Raw genomic sequence first — 23,737 nt, 5'->3', positions numbered from 1 at the left:
GAGAAACTTGCCCCATCCTGAGCTTTAGTGACTCATCCCCAGACGTCTCTGACTAGCAGCACCTGAACTGACTGCACCCATGAAATACCTTGTGACCAGGCAAAACCACAGCCCATAGGTGGGAAAGCAGGGCAAGGAGATTAACTCAGAAAAACAGATAAAAACTGCACATTCCCCTGTCACTGTTTCTTCTGGAGATGTGGAATTGAGCAACTGCTAGGCTTGGCTGACGTAGGCATGTTGAGATGATGGTCAATCTCATGAGGTGCAGCCGGCTGCGTGTCTGTCCTACTCCCATAAATCCCAAACACTCTTGCTCCAACAGCAAAGCTCTGACAATCCTTTACAACAGAGAGGCTCGTTCTTTTCTCTCTCCCCTTGCTTTTTAAGAAATGTCTCAAAATATTTTCTATGGGAGTGTTTCTGCTGAAGTGAATTGGGGAAAAACATAAGCAGACACTTGAGGTAGACAGGAACCACCCACTCACAAACCTCCTGTTTCAGAGGGGCACAGCTGCAGCTCCAATTGATGTTCTCTTGTGAGGGTGGTCACAGCGGTTCTCAGGTGAGGGAAGAGACGAGAATGTTGACTCCATGTTCAGAAGGCTTGATTTATTATTTTATGATATACATTACATTAAAACTACACTAAAAAGAATAGAAGGAAAAGTTTCATCTCAGAAGGCTAGCTAAGCTAAGAATAGAATAGAAAAGAATGATAACAAAGGCAGCTGCCTCAGACTTTCTGAGCCAGCTGACTGTGATTGGCCATTAATTACAAAAAACACATGAGACCAACCACAGATGGACCTGCTGCATTCACAGCAGCAGATAATCATTGTTTACATTTTGTTCCTGAAGCTTCTCAGCTTCTCAGGAAGAAAAAATCCTTAGAAAAAGATTCTCACAAAAAGATGTCTGCGACATTCTCTCCCCCCGACCCCATCTAGAAAATTTATTAGGACAAGTGTTTTAGTGAAAGAACAATGTTCTTCACCAATCCTATATTGTTTTTCTAGTGGTGAAGCTGAAGTGCTATGAAAGTTACAATTAATCAAATCTCAGTTTCAGTGTAACTCATCACTCCCTGGTTTTCTGCCAAAGTCAGAAGTTTCAGAAGGTTAACCTGTTTCCAAAACAAGCAGAATCTATCAACAAATTTTCAGCTGATTTTGTAGTTAATACTTCAAAAGGACAGAGTTGTTTCCTTATATTTGTTTTCAAAGGCCAGGCAGGAGGTGATACCTCTGCACAGCAAAACCAGAGCTGAGTGCTTTTTGCAGCTGCTCCTACCACAGGAGTGATTTACAACTGTTTGTGCTGAGAAATCATGAGAAATGGTTAACCTACAACCACTGCCCCCAGCAAACAGAGCCAACCCTGTAACCAGGTTAGCACCCCACAGAGACACTAATGAGCTCCCTGCACACCTTCCAACCTCCTGAACCCCTGTGTGATGGAGCTGCAGGCACAGGGTGTTGGCACCTCTCCTTCACCTGTGTCTGCAGAGAACCTTATCATCACTGGCACAGATGCAGCTGTGCATCTACCTCAAAAAAAGGAGAAAAAAGTTTAAATCCACTGTATTTGCATATGCTGTGTATAATATAATGTATTTGATTGCCAGCCTTTGCTGTGATTAGCACTGTGCGGGTCAAACCCACCAGTGTAATAATCAAGCAATGCTCATGCTGGAGAGTCCAGCTCAATTATAAAAAAAATAAACTTGCAAGAACAGTATCATATTGAAATACCAAATTTCTCTGTAATTGCAAGCTTCCTTGCTTTGTGAATTCATCCCTCACGTCCATTATCTACTCCCATTCCTGCCTCAGGAGGGACACAGGCAAGTAACACTAATAGATTCCGTTTCCCCGAGCGCTCCCTCTCGATTCATCATGCAACAGGGACTCTTTTTTAATAAACCACATGTCTGCAAAAGGAATATCATCATACATCATCATCAGGATAGATTAAGAGAGTCAATCATCATTTTTAAATAAGCCAAGAGCAGCAGCTGCAAAACATGAAGCCACTAACATTGTCCGTGCCACTGCTGGTTTCCCCACAGGCATCCAGTGGGTGTTTGCAGGTAGGAGGAAGAGCACCTGAACCAAGAAGAGGGATGCTTTCTGCATTGGTGCCCCAAAACTGAGGGGATGAGAGACATCAGCTACTCAAAGCATCTTGCTTCAGAACAAAACAAAGTGAAAAAACTTGCTTCAGTGTGTAAACAGAGGAAAAAAGGTCATTTTTGGAGATGAACTTGCTTGGACACGACAAGTCCCTTGGGTTCTCGTTATCAAGGGAATGCAGCATCCCAAACTTCACTGAAGAGATGGGCAGGGAAGGGGTCCTGGTGTGGGATGGGCACAACAGCTGCTCTGACCTCATCAACCAACCCCAGCTTTATTCCACCACTTCCTGGAGGAGCGAAGGAAAGAGCAGAGATGGGTGGGAACAAACAAACCAATACTGCTACCCACAAACAAAGGAAGTGTTTTTTGAAGGCAGCACCTAGGCAGACCCGATGGAAGTAACAGAAGCAGCAGTTACAACAACAACAAACCCCTCCACAAGTCTGAAGAAACTACAGCACTCACTAGAAGCAGTGCCAGAGGAATTCAGCACATGGCCATTTTCCCCCAGTATCACCAGCATGCCCTTCCCACGTTGATGCAGTTGCTCCCACTGCAGATAAACCCCATTCCCAAGGGCATCCTGACAATATTGAATTTTTCAGAAAGCCCTCAAGAATGAAGCCAGCTCATGTGTGTGAGTCAGCAAACTCACACGTATGCAAGACGCCTTTTCCATCCTTTTTAAACACCTGGGGAAGCCTGGCTGCACATGAAAATCCATGGAAAAGCAATATATATGTACCCTACATTCTTCCTCTTCCAAAACAGTTTCTCTTGCTAGTTGTTCCCCCTCTTCGATAAAGTGTGGGGGTCCTTAAACCCTTTTGACTAGAAACATTTATGAACAGCTGAAAACTCGCATTTTCACTGCAACTGAACTCTTCTCCAGGCCCCAAAAGCTTCCAGCTTTTCCTCTGAAAAGGAGAAAAAGTGATGAAAGTTATTCCCACAGCTGGACCAGGCAGCCTACACTGAGTTTGTCTTGTTGCTACTTCATGTGTGTATTCACCAAGACTCTCATGAGCTTCTCACCACACACACTCAGCTTTCACGTTGGCAGTTGGAGATAAAAAAGCAGCGATATCAGCATCGGCCACCAGCACCAATCCCAGGAGGAATGGAGGGACATGGGAGCAGCGCTGGTACTTCCCAGGAGAGGGATGGAGGGACACCAGGGAAGTGCCTGATTCTCATCCCACCTGGTTTCCCCTGTTCAAATTGTAATAATGTGCTACCAAGTGTCCTAAAAATGCTGGGTTTTTGCATGGAATGTGACCCCTTCCTCCTACAAGCTATAGGGGTCTGCCTTCTGTCTGTGTCAGGGCACGTTTACATGATAAATGGCCTTTTTACTGCCTCTATACACTTACATGCAGGCATGCAGGAGAAAGGGATGCTGCTTAGGTGACTTGTTTTGACTTCAGACCAACAACCATCCCCACAATTTAAACACACAATTTCCATCTTGCCTGTCAATTCACTGCCAACCAATAGTTGCAAAAGGTATTAAGGCCAGAAAACTTTGGCCTAAAGCTGGATTTCAAGATTTTTTTAGATCAAATGAGCAGCTGAGTTTTCATGGTACATGAAGGACAGGAGGACTCCCTTGTACCAGGAGGATGACAGCTCACCACTGCTCTTCTCCAAGGGGCTCCATCCCTGGAGGATCTCACTGGCTTGTGCCTGATGTACACGCCAAAGTGACACTGCCAGGATATGTGTCTTTGCCAACAGGACTAATACACTATGCAAACACAGAATCCAGTATTTGAAGGACAGACCAGCAGTTTTTGTTTGGGGATTTAAGAGAGTTTTTTGTCAGTCTGCAAAATGTTACCCTGAGCTGCCCCTGCACTGACTAAAATTTGCATTTTCCCATAAAGCCCCAGGGCATCCTGCTCTCCTCTGGCCCTCATGTTAAGAGGGGAAATCAGGAATATACATTCAGGTGGGATACCAGGAAAAGTTTCTTCCCCCAGAAGCTGGTCAGGCACTGAGCAGACTCCCCAGGGAATGGTCAGAGCCCTGAACCTGCCAAGAGCTCCAGGAGTGTTTGAACAATGGACAACCCTCTCGAGGATGCACAGGGTAGGACTGTTGGGGAGTCCTATGCAGGGCCAGGAGTTGGACTTGATGATCCTTGATGTCCCTTTCAACTCAGAAGATTCTATGACTTTGGCTATAGGGCCCTCTTATCCACTGGTTCAGGAACTGGAAGGCAGCATGCAAGGCAGAAATATTTGCTGTTTAGGGCAGTTGAAGCTGGACCTGAAAGATTTTTATCCTTCCATGAACCAACCCTTGCCCAATGACAAACAACTCCTAAAACTCCCCAGGAATGGTTACCAGCTGCATGTTTCTCATTTTCCAAGTGCCTGGCTCAAGGCACTGCAGGCAGCTCACAGAGGCAGAAACCAGGGCAGGAACATGAAGCGTTCCATCAAGCTCCATGTCAATGGGATAAAACCAAACCACCCTTCAAGCCATCCTGGAGCATCCAGACCATCTCATGAGTAAATTGCAAAGACCAACTCATGCTTTTGATTCATTTGTACACAGGCATCGCAGATGAATTAGTAATCCTGTCTTTGGAGCAGAGTTTGAATAACAGGGAATAAATACAGCCTGGAGCCCCGGACACAATAACATCCCTACTTACGTCCTGCTCGCTCTCATATTCAGTGATACACAGGCCCTAGGGGTGAAAAGTCCATATGGAATCACACTCCAAGGCCACACCAGCATGGGAAGGCGAGGAGATGCTGTGGGACCAGCAGCAGCACACACCATCTTCCACCTCCACGGGTCTGGCTCTGCAATTTACTATAAAGCCACGTGAGCAGCTTAGTTATTTATTTAACTAAAAGCTTTTAATTATCTCTCTCTCACACACACATTCCATGGGGTGGGGAAGGAACGAAATAATCAGCCTACAACCAGTGACCAGAGGGTTCAAAGGAATTGTGGTTTTCATAGAAACAGCTAACCAGCCCAATTCTTCTTCCACTGTTGCAAAGCGTACTCCCATCCCCAGGCTCCAGCCATGGCGTGTTTTGCTGTGGTTACATCCCAGGCTGAGCTGATCCTGTAAGGAGGACTCAATTTTGACAGAGCAAAGGATCCTCCACAGGTCTGGGCTCCAGGTTTCCTGATGCAGCCACAGAGGGTTATTCCATTGTGTGACCCAGTCTGAAAGCCAGGCTGACATCCCATGGGACTCGCCCTCACCGGCAGATGGACTGGGCTGCTCCCCAAAAATACACATGGGGGAGGGAAGCACCCAACACTGTGGCCACAGCCATGCAACCAGGCAGCCATGGAGCTCTCCCACCACCTGCAAGATGAAACGCTCCCCTGAGCTTCCCATCTTCCTACATCTTTTAGGCTCTGCACCGAGATCAGGGAGATACAAAATTCTCAGTCTCCTCCAAAAGCACCAGAGTTCAAGTGCTGTAAGACTTTATAAATTATAAATTACAAAGCACTGCTATCAACATTTGCTCTGAGCACAGCAGCTAAAGCAAGCTGGCATGGGAATTTGTTTAAAAATCCCAGATCCAAAATGCAGCAGGGTCTGGAGGAACATGGCCTGGAAGAGTACGATTCCTTGAACATAGCCCCGAAGCCCACACAATTTCCCTCTCTGTGGAACTGCTTCATTTAAAAAAAGAAAAAAAGAGAGAGAGAAAGATTTAGTCCATCAATATGATCTACTTGGACAAATTAAAAGCACTGGCTTTTAATACACAATGTGAGCGGCATTACACAAGCAAAAACTCACATAAACAGAAAACAAGCGTAAACAACCAACTGAACGTAAAGAAACTAATATTATTAATCTGGATTAAGTACAAGCCATAAACATTCCTACCTAATCCATCCGATGGACAAAGATAAATCCCTGCTATGCTGCATCTACAGTTCTTTGCAACTTAAGAAACCACAATACTGATCAAAACAGTAGTAGATTAGACATACAAAGGGAAATCTTTACACATTGTTGCCTGCTTAGCCTACACAAGATTACGACAATAAACCAAGCACCAAGAAAGAATAATCATTGCAAAAGATCCCCAAGCCCAGACTGCAATTTCTAGTCCTGATGGAAAGCTTTACATTGAACTTTCCCAGAGAAATACAAAAGAGCAAGAAACACAGCTCCAAGCCTGAACAACCTGAGTATCTGCTATTCCTTAACGCTCTAGGAAAACTGCACAGAAGTTAGAGGGAAGCCAACAGACTTGCAGTAGCGCTTAAAAGTACAAAGTAAAGTTTATGATGGGAAATTATTTACATTCATAGGGCCACTGCAGGGACCCTCACACCGTCCTATTGAAGCCCTTAGATTCATCACAGCTTCCCAGGGATGTAAAATCAGCTCCAGCAAGTTCAGATACTGACCCAGTGTGACACACAGTACAGCTCAGCTCTACCTCCCCACTGCAGCCCCACCCACACATTCCTCCATCAAAAGAGGGGTGGGAAGCTCCCTCCCCGAGCAGGGATCTCTGGCCTGGATAGGTGGGGAGAGCCCAGAGCTTTCCCACCTGGCATGGGCACAAGATCTCTGAGCACCACCGATTTCAGGGCTTTTTCCAATAAATAGGTGGAATATGGGAGTAAGGGGCTGAAGAAAAATCCACCTGCAGTGACACAGGTACAGTTCCCCCAAATGAAGAGGCTCTCAGCACATGCCCCTCATTTGGGAATACAAGGAAAGATACCTGAGAAAAATTCCCAGTCAGATGCTATGGATACTCAGGAACATCCAAGGATGAAGAGCCTGAGGTTCACCTGCTGACCCCAAAAATCCAGGATTCCTTTGAGATGCCAAGTAACTGCTGGTGAAAACCTAGTACAGAGCCACTGCCCTCCATCAGCAACCCTTCTGTATACACAACTTTATTCCAGCATGTTACATGCCACATTCACAACATCATTATCATCATCATTCACCTATCAATGTATCAAAGCACATGGAGCATCCCAACATCCCTGCAAGCTATCCTGTCAGAGCAACACTTGGATCTCTAATAAATGAATTTGTGGAGGTGGTTGCTCCCTAGATAAACCACATCCTTGCCAGTCTATGTTCCATTCATTCAAATATTTGCTCAACAAGGAGTAAATGGGACAGTAGGAGAGACACTGTTTTACCACTTTCCAAAAATCAGCATAGATGCTCACGCAGAGCATATAGGCACTTGGCAGGAAGATACTGGAGCCAGGAGATGTAGGTTTGGACTATCATTGCCTGAAGCATTTATAGGCTTCAGGAATATACAATGTTTGGAAACAGGCCAAGAGGAGTCCTTACTCCTCAGGATTGCTGCTTTCCCATGAAATGCTTTGCTTTTCATAAGATTATTTGTTTTAACTTGCAATTGTGAGATCAGATGAAAACACAGGTAATTCCTGTTCTTGTCATCTAAACTGATACAGGAAATAATGAATGTGTTTATATTAGCAAAAAAACATCCTTCTCTATGTTTCATAAGGCTCTAATTGAGTTTTCAAGGTAAGGAGCACACACGTTGTTTATCCTGATATTTATCTTCCACAGCAGATTATGTTTGTCCATGGGAATCCTAGAAAATCCTCGCCTTCTTTATTAAGGCCATGGCAGCAGAGATATGCACTGCCTTTTAAATCCCACCCAATGCTCAAAATTGCCCTAGAAGTGCAACTGAAGATGCAAGATGATGTAAAATATAAACATCAAGAGTATCGGTATCACTGACATGCGACACAAAACCCTTACCAGTCACCACAATGCTGCAGGAAAAACTTACATTCATCAAAAATATTGCTGGACCAGCCATTAAAAAATAAAAACAACCTACTTTGGATCTCCACGAAGCAACCTTTGAAGCAAAGGGAGCAGATCCTGGGACAGTGACACGGGAGTTAGCTAAGCATGCAAGGAATTGCACTCCACTGCATCACAGCGGCAGCCAGGGCAGAGCCCCTCTGCATCCCTCATCCACACCCAGTGTACTCTCTGCCCCATGAGATCTTACAGGCATTGTTTTTACATATCTTAACTGTGAATAAGAATCACTAATTCAAAGACCATCCCTCCAGATCCAGCAAACGAAGGCAAGCAAAATCCAGCATATTTGAAAAGCCTTCAAATCCTAAATGGAAAGAGCAAGGAAAGGCAAAAAGGGATTTGTGGTACTGTTCAAATATTAGATCTTCATGGAATAGCTTGCATTGGAAGGGACCTATCTTGCTTTGCTTGTCCAATATCTTAATTAAATTAACACACAGAATTATAAGTGAACCAGCATAGCACCAACCCCAGAATTTGGACAATCTCTAAGCAATTTTCTCTTCACCATGCAATCATGCAATTCTTGAATTACCATTTACACAGCCACAGAGGGAAAAGCTGCCAGACCCTGCCCAAAACCAGCTTCCTCAAACCAGTGCACCAAGGGTGAACAAGTTCCTTTTCCCCAAAAGACAAGGAAGTGAGCACTTGGAACACTTGCAGCTGCAGCACTCAGAGGTGTTTGAGGTGGATTTTAACTCATTCCAGACATTCTGGAGTAATTTTCATCACAAACGGTGCCTCGCTGGAGATAGGAAAAAACAATACGCCTTGGTGGAAAATCCAGTAAGAGCATCACTTGCCACTGGGCCAAGGTGTTTTCTTGAGCTAGAATTCAGGGCAAAGCAGGATCCAGGGACAGGAAAGAGCCCTCGCCTGACTGATACCAGACCACAGCATCCACATTTGTCCCATGGATGGGTGAGCAGGCATCGGTCTGTGGAGCCCCAAGCCCTTCCCCGCTCCCCCTCCCGCACAATGGACTCCGGGCAGAGCTGGGGATGCCAGCCCGGGCAACCCGGCCCAGCACAGGGGGACACGGGGTGCCAGCTCCCCCGAGCTGTGTGTCCCTATCCTGCCATCCCCATTCCCTGCCTCCTGCAGAATCTGTCTCGGGCTGAGCCTCGGCCTTTTGACTTCCAGCACTCCGTGTCACACACAGCGCTACGAGCCGCGCACACACACGCTGTGCGCACACAGATGCACCGGATTCGGTCACTGCAAACACACACAGGGCAAACACAGACACGCTGCACACACCCGCACAGTACGTACACACACATGGGGCACACTCACCTGGTGTGCAGAGACACACAGCGCACGCACACGCACTGCGTATCCATGCCGTGCTCACACGCAGAGCTCACAGCAGTCACACCACACACCCCCGATACAAACTACACACACGGGGTGCTTGTGCAGACCACGCGTGCACACTGCAACACCCCACGCACGCACACCCTTTACACGCACAAGCACACCAACCGCACACGCTCGCTGGGAAGATGCACCTTGCGCAGATGAGCACACGCACTCACACACCGTGCACAACCGCACACGCGCACATACACGTGCCCGTCCGCACGGAGACCGCGGGCTCGCACCGGCCCGCCGTGTGCGGACACGAACACACGGACACACGGACACGGAGCCGCCGCGCAAAGGCCGCGCGCACTCCCCCGCGCCGCGCACCCGCTCCCGCGCGCACTTACCCGGCCGCCCCCGCGCGCGGCGCCCGCCGGCCTCGCAGCGGCCCCCGCAGAGCCCCCGCCGCGGTGCGGCACCCCGGGGCCGCGCCGTGCCCAGCCGGTCGCTCTGCCTCCGCTCCTCCCGCTCCGCGCCCGCCCGCCCGCGGCTCTACCCCCCCGCCCCGCCTCCTCCCCCCACAACACTGTAGTAAGTTCTCATTGGCCGAGGCCGAGGGGCGGGACGCCAGCGCCGCCTCGCCATTGGCTACAGGGAAACCGCTGCCGGCGGCGCGGGCGGGGGAGCGTGCGCCCCCTCCTGGCTCCCCCCATGCCGCTCTCTGCCGTTTCCTCCCGCGGGCGGCCCGGAGGGAGAGTCCGGAGCGCTTTGCTGAGCCCGCCACAACAACAACCCGGGCAGCCAGAGGCTGAAATAACGGGATTAGCGCCTGCTCCTGCCACCGCCACACCCTCCCCCGCTAGAGTGATGGTGGCGGGGGGGCGATAATTTGGCGCCGCACGGCCCCGGTAGGAAGGGCTGGGAAGGGTCCTGCCCGCCTGCACCGCGGGCGGCAGCGCCGCTCCCCCTCCCTCCGTGACCCAAATTTTAAAAAGCGTTCGCTGCCTCCCAGAGAAAGTCGTGGCGCAGCTCTGAAGGGAAACCCGGGGTGAAGAAGCAAGGAGGAATGTATGAAGAAAGGTAGGGGGGGGCGTTGGGGTTTTTTTTAATGCTGTTATTATAGTCTTCATTTTTTTGAGCATAAGTCCATTCGTAATCGAACAGGTACTGCCTCAGTCTTGTGGCAAGCCAAAAAAGCGACAATTGAGGTGGCTTGGTCAACAAGAAACGCCCCCACGAGCCCAGCACAGCCCCACCGAGGGGCCCACCGTGCCCCTGCTCTGGAATCCCGCACCTCCAGCATGGCCTGGATTTCCCTCGCTTACAGCCAAATTAGAATCAGTTATTTTTGTCAAGCAGAGCTGTCCAGCTCTCCCTGCTTTGTACATCAGAGCAAAACATGCTGCCCAGTACCTCTTGAGCACTTCCAAAGGTTACAGCAAAGCTGCTGCCAGCCTGCCCAGCTCGGGAACCGAACCCCCCTCGTATATGTGCACAATTCCAAAATACTCCTGGCACTAAGGCATCTCCGTTTGTCTCCCACAGAGAATTAAGGTCTCAGGCACATTATTCTGCTTGGATTAAGAGCAACCGCCCTGCCTCTTCATCCGCAGATAATACCCAAGGCTGATGCACACTGGCTGGGATGGCCCCATCACTGATACTGATCGAGCAAGGGCCACTCACACACTGAGGACATTTATGCTATATGAAGCTAAAAATACCCAGATTTTTAGAAAAAAATTAACATGCTTCTCACAGCTATTTACCCCTTCTCCTTTATGCGCCGATGACAGTCAGCTCTGCCAAGAAGAACAGAGCAGCTCCCCTGTGTCTCAGTGCTGAGACTACTTGCAATAAGGTCCTTAATTAGAGGGAAGACAGATATTTTTTGCCTTAAATCTGGACTACTTGGTGGTTTCCTTGGACTTAGATGAGCACATCTGATTAAAAAAAAGACAGGCTGGCAGAGGTCTGGCGGCTCCAAGTTGCTGCTCCTACATTAGGGACAGGTAGCTCCTTTGAAACATGCCCTGAAGTTCTGACTTCAGTCCCCAGTGCAATAAATTAGCAAATTTTAATAGCCCAGGCAGTACATGGAGGAGCGTCAGATGTTCAGTGCTGATCCACCACAACTGCTGCCCTTGCTACTGCTCACCCATGGTGGGCTTAAAACACTGCCAGAAGAGAAATACCAGTCCAAAGAGTTTTGAGGAGAAAACCATGGAGCAAAGAAACCACAAGATTTGGTTGGTAACAGCTTCTTGCAACTAAGAAAAACAAGCAAGCAAACCCACATTGCTTCAAGATTATCTGGAGGAGAGACCAGGGCAACAAAAACTTTGCATCAAAGCAGTGATTTAACACCACACAGTGCATCATCCACTGCGCTCAGATCACCAGATGATCCCCAACTCCATCTGTCAGCAGCTGAGAACAGAGAGCAGCAGCTCCTGCATTTTGTATTCCCAGGTGAAGCATTTATCCACAGGGAGCACTAGCACAAGCTGCTGACGTGCTTTTGCATGAGGGCAACGGATGCTGTCACCTCTTCAGATCCCAAAAAAATGGCTGAGCTTGACTGGCTAAAAAGCTAAAGGAAGAGACACTAGAAAGTTGAATTATCAAATACAAAAAGAGGCACTACATCTATGCCATGAGAGCCTGAAAAACATTCTTCTGGGGCAAGGGGATCTAAGCCTACATAAAGCAACTATTTATAGGGAGCAGAAAATATGAGAAAAAAAAGGGAAAAAGAAACCCAAAACCACCACTCTCATGGAAATAAACCCATCACCACCACACTTCTGCTGGAAGCCACTGGCTTAGCTTGTAACTTTCTCCTTCCTACATAGCCCCAAACTGACCTCTGAAATCCCATGGGAAGTAATGGAAATTTCTTAAATTCTTCACTATAAGAACAGTTTGCCCTGTGCCAAGCCTGGATTGAAACTATTTAAAGAACTCTCCTGGTTACAGCTGGTTAAAGTCACTTTATGGGAGTTATTTAGAGACTGAGAATTATTTTATTAAGTCAGGATTTCTTGGTATTTGCCTGTTGGATATAGGAATAAGGACAGGAATTATATTCATTTTAGGCATGCATTTGGGGTCGCTAAGGCAGAGGTTGTTCCTCACAAAGTGAAAGGCCACTTGGAATGCTCAGATCCTGATGGATTGGTGTAAACCAACTGGGTCATGCAGGACAATGCCAAACCCTGCCCTCTGCCTGGGTAATGTGCAGGCACTTGCAAGCAGCTCAGCAGGACACACTGCAGCATCCTAGGAGCATCCAGACAGCAGATTAAATCTAGCTCAAGTTAAGTTCTTCATAGACCAGATCTTTGTAAGGTGATCCAGCACTCTGTAGGCCCACAAGATACACTCCAGGTAGGATCTGTTGCAAAACAGGGCTCCCAGTTTACACCAGTGCTGGGGAACACTGCCCAGAGCATTACTGGCACAACAACAAAAGGCACAGAGCTCTCTCCTCTTTGCCCTGAGGAGCTTCTCCAGTGAGGAATTCCCAGTCTAAACAAAGCAATTGTGCATCACACTGGTGCTGTGCTCCCTTCCCCAAAGCAAGCAGGACTTAAAATGAAGAGAAATACTTGGGATTACACCAAGTTCTAGGGGAAAAAAAAATTAGGCTGGTCAGATGAATCCTTTATCTATCCTGCTCTAAATGAGCTGCATTACGCACACATATGTGAACACACAACGGGCACACTCCATTTGCCTACTCACACTCACACACTTTGCAAGCAAGTGACAGTCTCCATTGCAGCAGCAACCATTTCACAAGAGCTTACAGCAAACAAGGTGGGAGGAGAGCAGGTGGCTCAGTTTTGCCAGTTCCTGGCCCTGTGCCCTTGGCTCACCTTCCAGCTTTGCTGTCACCATCAGCAGTGCTGATTTGGCCATGAGCAGTAGACAAGAATGAGGAGGAGAGGAAACCTCCTTTTGACTTCTCAAGCTTTGTCTTCCTGTAAAATGGTGATCTAGAATTAAGATACTGCAGGTAAATGATTCACCTGGAAGGAAAGAACGCTGCATTTCTCCCCTGCCCACCCCTCTCTCCAGCACAGAATTCACTGCTGAAAAAGGCTCTGAAAGGCTGAACTGCAAGTTCAAGGAATTTTCACTAAGGTCTAGAACACTTGCACTGCTTTGCTACAACTCATGGTGTGCACAGTGAAGGCAACCTGAAACATCTACACTCACCTGGCTCTGTATCAAGTATTTAACCAAAGATTAAATCTAGTACAGCCCATCATAACACTCTCCAAAACCAACAATTGATTCATTGCTGAGATAGTTATTAAAGGGCCAAGAAGCACCCTCCATAGCTAAAGAGACTGAGTGATTTAGGTATTGGAATCACACTTGGCATCAGGGCAGTTCGACTCCAATTTTGCTAAATCCAAACTGCTTCTGCCACCCTTTTCTTTGTGGTTTCCTTCTGGAGAATTTTCTTTTGTTGGCTGTAATTTGTAGCCTTTAAAAGTTACTGTTGCTAAACAACAGCCATGTGTTCTCCTATGGGCAGAAGAATCCCATTTTTTAGCCATTAGATCTTTTTGGTACTGGGCTGGCTCAAATGGATCCTTTTTGGGCAGATGGGGTGGCTGGGAAATAAGTCTGTACACCCAGGAATTCCCTTCCCACCTGCAATCTGATTAATTGATGCAAAAAGCTCCCGTCATGAGTTTCACTGATTTGTATGAAGCTGATGTTCATTTGAGTCAGTGTCTTGCAGCACAGCAGACAAACTCCAAGTAGAAAGAGGAACAAAACAGAAGTGGAGCTTCAGTTCTCTCCAGGCTGTGTGCCAGTGCAGAAGAACAGCTCCTGGAGAGTCAGCTTTGTTTAGACTTAGGGCTTCGAGTCAGCATGTAAAGCACATTTCTGCCAAGATGCACCATTAAAGATTAGAGGAGGTCGGCTGCAGCCCTGCAGGATCGAGTGCTCATATGGTGAATGTTTCTACATTGACAGAGAAATACTGTTCCTCTCAAGTATCAGAAGGAGGTATTAAACACACGAGGGTCTGCACTGAAAGGATCTATAAAGAGCTTAACAAATCCTGGAGAATAGAATACAGGTGATGCTGTGAATTCAAGCAGTGCAGGCTCAGGAAAAGGCAGAGTCAGTGTGGCATGAGCCTGAGCACCAGAAACAACCTAAGAAACTCACTGAACCACGGAAAGAACCATCACAGGAGCCTCAGACTGTCCCACAGCACACTCATCTCCATCACCTCGAGAGCTCACCCTCCTTCAAAGCCTTTACTAGGATTTCATTTCCCAGCAGTCACCATTAAAAACTAAAACCAGAGGAGTGTGCTCACAGACAGCACTTGACTCGCTACCCCTCTTTCAGGAATGCTGCTGGAAACTCCTATACTTGGGCAGCAGGAAGAAGTTCAAGCTCTTGTGTCAGCCTCCTAAGCCAAGCAGGACCAGCCAGCCTGGCCAGAGAGGCAGCTGTTCCTTCAGCAGGGGACAAGCTCAGCAATGCAGCCTTTCTTGAAATGCACCCAAAAATAACAGTGACTGCCACCTAGAGACCAGAGCTCCAGCCGGGAGGCAGCCAAGCTGCACTACAAACAAAAGATGTCAGGGGCTAATTTACTCTTTGCATAGATGAGGAGTCAAACTGTAGCCAAGAGAGGCTCTGGCTTCTTTAAATAACACCAGGTAGGTGTGTTTTCAACTGCAGCTTCTCCCCAGAAAGGCACCAATTCAGCGAAGGAGATTTGACTCCATTCTGTTAAGCTCTTTTTGGGCAAAAAGCCCCCCTTGGCTTCAAAATGCTTAGAGCTCTTTAGTATGGGGAAGGACAGTTTCAAGATCAGGGTTTATTTAGGACTATTTAACTTTACCTAGCAGTGAGTTTAAGGCAGACACTTGGCAGAGAGCTTTCGAGTCTGCACTAACATATCCCAAAGGCCGTGAACCCAGCTCCAGTCAACAGACAGCAAATGGTGCTGAGGGCTAGACCTGTGCATCAGTGAGGGACACCTGGCAAAACCTAACATTTATTTAAATTAAAATTTAGCTGTGGAGAACAAATACAGCTTCTAACCATTATTTTTTTCACAAATAAGAGCCAAAGCTCTGCACACCTTGGTCAGCACAGTGTCCCCTGCCTGACACGTCCTTAGACCTTGCAGGATTTGTCCTGAGCTACTGAACTGGATCAGTCTTGTCACTTTGAGTCCTGCCTATGGATGTTCCCAGAACCTGATAGAGCACAGCCAAAGTCTGCCCAGAAGCATTTCTGCAGGTGCACAATGATTAACTGGTGCACATTTCCATATCACAAATTAAAAAGACCTCAGCTTGCTTGAAATGCAGTATATTAACCTCTGAAACTGGCAGTCATGGATACCAGCTTCAAAAAGATGAATATCAATAAGACAGAATCCCAGAGGATAGCATCCCACTGCTGCCAGATTTTCTGGAGCTCAAAATAAGGAATTTTGAGGCATTTTAAGGTAGTAACTTTACATACTTATTTTATTAAGAGAACTCAAAGTGGTTCATATTAATAAACAGAATCCAAGAAATTGAGGAGGGCGAGGGGAATAAGGTAGCAAAGGAAAGCTCTGGGCATGGATGGAGAGACGGGGAGCCAAGGGCAGGAAGCATACTGCCATTGTCACAGTTAATTGCCAAGAGTCTGAAAAAGTTTGTTACTAAAATAAATAACTCTGTTAATTCAGGGTGTTGTGCAGGTCCACTGAGGCTGCACAGTAACAGTGCACACAGTAAATCTCTGGAGCAGGAGATGCAGCAGCAGCTTGGAGATGCCAATCTCACCCTGCAGTCACTGCAGGCTGCATCAGTAAAGCTAATAATCATTAAGCTGCCATCTTTTATTTCTAATTATTTGTCTCCACAGCAGGGTTTCTCCAACCATCAAGCAAAAGGGAGGCAAGTCTCAAAGGCGTAACTGTTTTGAAGTGGGCTCACAGCTGCCACGGCATGAATGCCTCTCCAAGAACAGTAGCAACTGCTCTGCATGGCCCACGGAGCTGGGAAGGAAAGCATCTCTGTTTAGGCTGGTTTTCAATGTCGGTTTTTAGGTCAACCAAAACAGCTTTTCTTATGCAACAGAAAGCTCACTTGTTTTAGAGTTTTTGCTTTCATTTAATTAGATGGTAATTCAGAGGGCAGCACTGCTATTCTGAACGCCACAATGAGAACTGTTTTCACTGCTTTACTAAGCAACAAAGTGAAAACACTGAGCTAAGCTGGCTCTAGAACTTGACACCATGTTAGAGACCATGGTCTCTTCTGACAGTGTGGGACAAGTGAAGAGATACCTTGCTGCCACATTTCCACAGAAACATGGAATCATTTAGGTCAGAAAAGCCCTTCACAATCAAAGAGGCTAACCATTAACCCACCGCTGCCAAGCCCATCAGTAACCCATGCCCCTGAGTGCCACATCTACACAGATTTTAAACCCCTCCAGGGATGGGGACTCCATCATTGCCCTGGGCAGCCTGTGCCAGTGCTTGATGACCTTTTCCATGAAGAAGCTTTTCCCTAATGTCCAACTTAAACCTCTCCTGGCACAGCCTGAGGCTATTTTCTCTCATCCTGTCCCTTGTTCCCAGACCAATCTCTTCCAGGCTGCTCCCTTCTGTCAAGGAGCTGTGGAGAGACAGAAGGTCCCCCCAAGCCTCCTTTTGTCCAGGGTGAGCCACCCCAACTCCCCCAGTTGCTCCTGGTGCTCCAGCCCCTTCGCCAGCTCTGTTCCTTTCCCTGGATACACTCCAGCCCCTCAATGTCTTTCTTGTTGTGAGAGGCCCAAAACTGACCCCAGGATTGAAGGTTTGGCCTCACCAGTGACCAGTACAGGGGGACTTCCCTAGACCTGCTGGCCACACTGGTGCTCTCATACCAGCCACGTGCCATTTGCCCTCTTGCACACCTGGGCTCATGTCCAAGCACTGTCAACCAACAGGAGAGGTTGAAGAAGAAAATCTCACTGAAAGGTGCTGGAAACCTCATTTGTTCTTCCTCTCTGGGCTATGTGTAAACAAGAACTAAGGAGAGAAACTCACAGCACAACAAGCTGTTCAAGGGCAAAGCAGTGCCCTTCTCCAGGTCCCCCATCAATTCTAGGATAGAAAGAAACAACATGTATAGATAGATAATAGCACGTGGTTTCCAGCATCACCAGTGCCACTGTATGGAAAGGTAGAGCCCAAACACAGCCCATGAATGGACACCCTGCACTTACCACCACAGACACAGCTCTGAATTTTTCAGCAGTGACCTCACCTTGGATTTCTTGACAGGCTTTAAATAATGGCAACATATGTGAATTTCAGCTTGAAGGTCAAGAGCAAAACTCCCAGCAGAGAGGGTTTTCTGGCATTTTCAGCATTTTCCTTCACGGTTTCTGCCCCACAGCTACTCCCAGCTTCTCTCCATGGAAGCTGCTGGTGTGTTACTTTGCCCAACACTTACCAGGTCAGGAGAGGAGATTACTAAATTTATATTTAATATAAATATATTACCAAAGCTGCTATGCATTTTATGTTTACCTATGAGATAAGCTAGGCTTAAAGAAGGAGAGGCAATCTGAGCCTGCTGTTTTCTCTGCTGAGTGAAGGTCAGGGCTGTCCCTGAGCCAGTGATATTGTACCACACCCCCTTTATCTTTGCTATCCCTAACAAGGTACCACATGGCTTTCTTGTTTGCTGATAAAGATTGACACCAATTATTCAGCAAGCAGCAAATTTCATCTCATATCATGATCAAAACATCTACATCATGTAACAAGCAGGATCACCAAAATGCAATTCTCTCCCCTCTGTGCAATACATGCAAGAAAACAGACAAAAGTAACACAGAGACTGCTCTAGGGAGTGCAAACCAGGTCCAGGCTATCAGTGTTTCACAAGGGAGAAATTCACCCTTGAACAGAGACTTGTTATACAGAGATAGCCAGATTGGTGACTGTCCTGAGGCCCTGCTCAAGCACTGAGCTGGAAGACTCTCTGGCCAAGGACTTGCTCCAGGTTACCCTGGCACAGCTGCTCTGCTGGAACAGCTTTGCCTCTCACTAACCCATTCCAACCATCATGCAAGTGAGCACTTGTATCTTGCTCCACATCCAAGCTCACAGCAGCTTCCAGCTGTACCTTCCAAGCGGAGGAGTTTTATTCTGCACTCAAATGGCTGCTGGGTGTTTGGTGGGGTTGGAGCTCAGCACTTCTGACCAAGGCAGGTTTTCTAGTTAATTAACAATCCTGCTTTTGGAGATTTGGTAGCAAAGCTCATTCAGATCAGGAGGCAGCTGCTCATCTTCCAAATATAGTGCTCACTTCTGAGTAAGAACAACAGGTTTATGCTTGGATTTGATTCATCTCTCCTGCACAGGCATGAGGCATTTTATAATGATGTCAAGTTTAAGAATAAAGCAATCTGTTTCCAGCACCTTCCTCTGCTTTCCCTTCCAGTCTTTCATCAATGACTGGCAGCACATGAAATACTCAGGCACGGAGCAGAGCTGCTCTAAATGTGCTCAGCCCTTTCCCTTACTAGGAGAAGAGAGGCTGTTACTGGGGAAGAGGAGTGATGGAGAGGGGAAAACTTAGCAGGAGGATAGCTTGAATTTAAAAAAAAAAAAAAGTAAATTTGAACTTACTGAAGTTTCCAGAGAACACAACCTCGATGCAAAGGCACCACTGCACCCAGAGAAAAAGCATCACCAAGCTGATCCCTTCCTTCCCTCCACCCTGAGCACACAGACCTTGTCCTCAGAGGCTTTAATACACAAACACCACCTCACAGCCAAGTTCATGGCAGGCACCAAACCTCTGCAGGGAAACCATCAGAATCCACCCCACCAGGGCAATTTTTCCCCTATGCAAAGCAGGCGCTCCATGAACACAAACTGAAATCATCAGTGCCTAATGCTCTTCTCCAAGCTCAACACGCATTTCCCGTCCTCTCCTGCCAGAAGGGCCTCAGCCTCCTCTCCATGCCCTGCAAAGCCCCAAACACCCATGGTTTGCAAAGGGTGAGGTAGTCCAGTGCCATCAGAGAGCCCCTTTCACAACCACAGTGCTGACTTGCCACCAACAGATGTCAGGAGACATCCTGGGAAGAACAGCAAGCATTGCTTTCCATTCGCAAAAATATTTTCCCTTGCATTTGCTCACTTGCTGGCACTTAAGTGTGTTTTTATCCCCAGGTCAGTGCTCTACAGCCTAGGCTGGTAGGAAAAACTACTACTGGGGGCTTCTTTATATCATAAAATACAGCAAATTCCAGGCCAACTAAGTGCTTTTCAATATCCAAAATCTTGACACACACACGGACAATAAATCATGGTGTTTGACAACAACCAATGCTTCAGAGTTTAAGCCAATAAATAGGTCAGTTCATTATTTCAATATGTCCGATCATTAAGTCAAAGCAACTTGTTTCAACTATTTCTGCCACTGATCTAACAAAACAGGTACTTACCCAGAGATGAGAGAGCCAGGCCAACCACACAGGCGAAGCACCAAAATCCATCGTGGGGCAATGGATAGAAGAGAAAAGAGAAGAGACACTGGTTAAAAAGTAGTTCTGGCTAAACATGAAAAACCCATGCACCCACCAGAAAAACCCAAGCCACAAAGCCAAAAGCTCACACTTGCACCCACATGAGCAAGGCAGCAGAGCAAACTTCAGTATCTGATTCTTCCAGAAGTGAAGGTGGAACCGGATGGTCACGGTCAGCCACTTCTTAGAAATGTAAACACCAAGCAGGGAAGGAAAAAAAAAAAAAACAACCAAAAACATCAGCTCGGCATTACCTAACGCTGATTATACAGAGAGAGTTGACGTAGGCACCCCATGCCTGCCAGCCTCCGGTGAGTACCGCCTCCGGTGAGTAAACCCTCCGGTGAGTACCGCCTCCGGTGAGTAAACCCTCCCGTGAGTACCGCCTCCGGTGAGTAAACCCTCCCGTGAGTACCGCCTCCCGTGAGTACCGCCTCCGGTGAGTAAACCCTCCCGTGAGTACCGCCGCCGGTGAGTAAACCCTCCCGTGAGTACCGCCTCCCGTGAGTACCGCCTCCGGTGAGTAAACCCTCCCGTGAGTACCGCCTCCCGTGAGTACCGCCGCCGGTGAGTAAACCCTCCCGTGAGTACCGCCTCCCGTGAGTACCGCCTCCCGTGAGTACCGCCGCCGGTGAGTAAACCCTCCGGTGAGTACCGCCTCCGGTGAGTAAACCCTCCCGTGAGTACCGCCGCCGGTGAGTAAACCCTCCGGTGAGTAGCGCCTCCCGCGGGCACGGGCTCCGGGCACAAGCGGGCTGCAGGAGCGGCGGGCTCCGTGGAGGCTGCGAGCTGGCCCCGTGCAACTTGAGCGCCCGTCCAGCTCCTCCGGACTTACATAACTTCTCGGGTAAACTTCTGGAGGGCTGGACACAGCCCAGCGCCGCCGGTCCCGGCTCCACAGGGCTCCAACTGAGCCCTCTAGTGGGCTTCAAAAATTCCACAAAACACCAGAGCCTTAATTTAATTAACACTCGGCCAGAGGCCTCTAAACCCTAATCCTCTCAACAAAAGGATCATTAAGTAAATGAAGAGATTCAAGAGAGCCACGGTGCTCCCAGCCCCGGCAAGGCTGGCTGTGTGCTCTGGTGGGCACACACCAGGGCCTGAAATTCAGCCAGATCCCCAGACCATGCCACAGCACCACTGAGGGTACAGGGACCTGCCTCACATGAGCACTCATGGCAGAAGTTGGACTCAGCCATGGCACCCTGCCATGCCAGAGAATCACAGAATCATGGAATGGTTTGTGTTGGAAGAGACCTTAAAGCTCATCTCATTCCAACCCACTGCCACAGGCAGGGACACCTTCCACTAGAACAGGTGGAAATTTGGGCACAAGCCCATACCCATCCTATGGGATGCACCATGATGCCAACAGTCCTGGTGCCATCATCTCTATCAAGACTGAAAACCCAAACTACTGAACCAGGAGAGCATTTATTTTTTAAGTGTTACTATCCAGCCTGGATGCAGGTAGAGAGCAGCTCCCCTGTCAAGAGGCAGCCTCAGTCCCTCAGCTGAAGGCTGGGAAAACACTTTCATCTCGCCCAGCCTTGCAAGCATGACCAGCAGGGAGGGCTCTCCTCACCAAAGAAGCTAGGGTACACCTTGCCAGAAGAATTCACAGCACACAGGATGTACTCAGGGAAAAGCCTTCACAGTCAAAGGTTCCCAGCCCACATACCTCACCCCAACGTGACAGGAATGGAAATCTTGCCCTTTGCAGGTGTCTCTCTTGGAAAGTCACCTCCAGCTTCAGAGCCACACAGAGGATCCAGAGCAGCTCTGAGGAGCACATCCATGAGACAGCTCATTAGTGTGGTGAACAGGAGCAGAAGAGCTTAATTACTGGGCAGGAATCATTCCCTCTGGGTTTGGATGCCAGCAGCAGCCTCCACAGGGCCATGCTGCCCCACGGGATAGGTGCTCCTCAAAAGCACCCACAGCCAGTGTGACCTCTGCCCATGGTGAGTGGGATCCCAGCTGGAGCTGCAAATGGTCTGCAGAGCCTCAGGCTCCAAATGTGAGAAAACAAAATGAGGAAGAATTCAGGTGTTGCTCACCTATAGGCACCAGTCCCCTTATTTTAGTACTGTGTGTGAGCACCCTAATCTCCAGTGCAGCTTTTGAAGCTTAAATCAAACAGTTCACCAGGACAGACACAGCAGTAGCTGCTGGTGGAGTACACCCCAGAGACTGCCAAAACTTGGCAGGGTTTTTTGGATGACCAGGAGATGCTTTAGTGTTGGTCTTTCCTCAGACCAACATAGCCTTCCTGGTACCTCAGCCCTCTAGGGTGCCAGCCAAACTGGTCACAGACCCTCCATGTTTGGGACTGAATGCTGGACAGCATTCACAGAGGTTTCCATTTTTAGTCTTTGCTCCTATCTCCTCCGTGCATCTCCTCGGGATGTGCCTTCAGGATAGAGTTGACACATCGATGCTTCCTTCTTGCCCACAGATGCAGAACAACTGCTCCCAGAGCAGTGGGAGGATGTCTTGCTCTGACCTTGGGCAGTTTTCAGCATACCCAGAATAAGCAGTCCTCTCTATGTTCACTTCCTGGGAAAATCCAAAGAGCTCCCATCTCCCCAGCCTGGGAAAGAACACAGATGGTCACGGAGATTAAAGCATACAGAGAATTAACCACCCTATGCAAATGAGCTTCTTCATCCAGCCCAGCACTGCCAGGTGGTTCGAGGTCCAGCACTTGGATGTGATCATCATGGCCTGCTGAGCTCCAGTAACAGCCGTGTATTGACTAGGACAGGGGTCAGGAGGCTGAGCAGGAAGAAGACAATTTGTAAGGAGGGAAGGATGCAAACTGCCAGAGCCAGGCAGCTGCCGAAGTCACATTCACTTCATGCTACAGCAGAAGAAAAAGCGCCAAAAAAAACCCAAGCACAGATCAATTCTGCACTTGCAAATCTTATGTATTCCCACTCAAAGGCAGCTTGGATGGACCAAGCAGTGCTACAACCACAACGTGAGCCATCTGCAACTCTGGACGCGGCTCGCGCAACACCAGGTGCCCACAGGATGGCACAAGAAAACCCATACCAGCTCCTGCTGCCTTTCCTAGAAGGCTGAAGTCTTGGCACCCAGCTGAGGCATGGGATCTGTCAGCACAGCACATGGGATGGGGCCACATAACCTTCCCAAGAAAGGCAGGGTTTCTCCAGGCTACCACTCAGGGAGGAGCCGCACCGCAAACCCACCAGCAACAGGTTTAGGTCTTAATTCATTTTTACTCAAAACCTTTTTACTTTAACACTTAAAAAATATTCCAACAGGAGTGGACATATTGCTCAGCCAGTGCCCAGCTGCCAGTGGATCCTCAGGGCCAAGTTTCAGGCAGATGACTGCGTTTGCTATTAAAAGCCTCCACTCTGCACCCAAGGAAATTCTCAAGCAGTGCTGACCCCATGTGCCAGCCCGTGAGCCTCTGAGCAGCCAGGGATTGGCCGAGGCCAATCCGGGCCATATGGGAGGGGTTCACCTCCACGTCAGACACGGCACCTCCAGCACAACATCAACACACACGCACAAGGTCACGTTATAGCTCAATGTGGCTCTGTGCCGGGCTAACATCTGCCCTCCCTCATTCCCACACTCAACGTCTGAGTTCACCTGGGGGCAGGGAGGCAACTCATGCTGTCCTGCCCAATACATAACCTCAGCACAGACAACGAGCTCCCTTCAGGTTCTGAAGTGCCTACAAGCAGCTTATCCATCTCCAAGGGGCTTTGGAGAGTGGGTACAAAAATACAAGCCCTTGGGTGGCTGGTCCTACCCAGTGAGCACCTAAACCACCACAGCAATCAGAGATCAGGTCACAGAGGTCACATACAGCATGATACACAGCTGCTTTAACACCCTG

The 23,737-nt window shown here is 48.3% G+C and overlaps 1 protein-coding gene across 19 annotated transcripts in view; it reads right to left on the bottom strand.

Moving 5' to 3' along the window:
- The window catches only part of EPB41 (erythrocyte membrane protein band 4.1), an 86,364-nt gene extending 66,418 nt beyond the window's left edge, over positions 1–19,946 (bottom strand). For 18 of the 19 annotated variants that reach the window (XM_058819648.1, XM_058819659.1, XM_058819660.1 and 15 more), the window contains exon 1: positions 19,777–19,946. The gene's annotated coding sequence lies outside the window, so the exon portion shown is untranslated. Of the gene's footprint in view, positions 1–9,689; positions 9,722–19,776 lie in introns of those variants that run through there. The other variant, XM_058819649.1, reaches the window with a different exon arrangement.
- Between the last annotated feature and the right edge of the window lie 3,791 nt (positions 19,947–23,737).

This window comes from Ammospiza caudacuta, chromosome 25, assembly GCF_027887145.1.
Source record: "Ammospiza caudacuta isolate bAmmCau1 chromosome 25, bAmmCau1.pri, whole genome shotgun sequence".
NCBI classification, from domain to species: domain Eukaryota; kingdom Metazoa; phylum Chordata; class Aves; order Passeriformes; family Passerellidae; genus Ammospiza; species Ammospiza caudacuta.
The sequence above is the reverse complement of the archived record's forward strand: the minus strand, read 5'-3'. Positions and strand labels throughout refer to the sequence as shown.